This window comes from Dipodomys spectabilis, unplaced genomic scaffold (assembly GCF_019054845.1).
Source record: "Dipodomys spectabilis isolate Male_0828 unplaced genomic scaffold, ASM1905484v1 ptg000274l, whole genome shotgun sequence".
NCBI lineage: Eukaryota > Metazoa > Chordata > Mammalia > Rodentia > Heteromyidae > Dipodomys > Dipodomys spectabilis.
In genome coordinates this window covers 1,490,001-1,491,079 of record NW_024870951.1, presented here as the reverse complement: position 1 = coordinate 1,491,079, position 1,079 = coordinate 1,490,001, and positions in this window count along the sequence as shown.

Sequence of the window (1,079 nt, the reverse complement as noted above, 5' to 3'; positions counted from 1 at the left end):
GAGCATGAAAGAGAAAGAGAGAAAATGAGAGAGAGAGAAAGAGAGAGAGAAATATCATAATACTGTAAGTGCATAACAGATAAACAAGAGCTGTATGAGAACCTTCATACTGGTATCTTTAGACTCTCCATGTACATTTGAAGGTATTTGATGTCTGATAATCCATCAATATAAAAATATAAAGTAATTTTGATAAAAATTAAAGATTACTCAGAAGAAATTATAAATGCAAAAACAGTTTTCACAGAAGCAAACTCTCAGAGATATTTCATGACTTTGAAAAGGATGAAGTGGCTGAAGTTAGTATAAATTTAGAAGTATGACAATTCACAAAAACATAAAAAGATACTCATGTATTTCATTATATAACCCAAAGCAGAAAGTAAATGTTGTTCAGATGATTTTTAAAAGAACAGTCTCTCCGGTTCTTGGAAGGTGGCTCATTGTTAGAGTGCTTGCCTTGCATGCATGAGGCCCTTGGTTTGATTCCTCAGCACCATATAAGGAGAAAAAGACAGATGTGATGCTGTGGCTCAAGTGGTAGCACTCGACTTGAGCTGAGGGATGGCACCCAGGACCCAGAGTTCAAGCCCCACAACCAACAAAAACCAAACCAAAAATCTAATCAAAACACAGTCTCTCACTTTTGTGGCCTCAACTCTGTAAAACCACTGCTTCAGCATAAGGCTAAGATTTTATGTGTGGACATTTATCAACACTCCTGATTCAGACTCTAATTGAGAAAATTTTTAATCAATATTTTGTTCTTAATTTTGATCGCTGTGAATTCACATGCACCTATAAAAAATGGTCATCCCAGTAACATTTTCAAAATACCTCGTAATGATGACTTAAAAAAGTTGTATTATATTGCAAAAAAGAAAACAATGCAAAAAATAAAGAAAACCAATAATTAAATATTAATGATTAATAAAATAAAAGCCAAATACCAGTATTTTCAATATTTGATGTATACTACATATTAGATTTTACAATTTGCTCATATTCCTATACATTTAAAACTGGCTAAGATTATGATGTTCAACAAGAATTTTATAAGCTATGAGTACCCTTTAAAT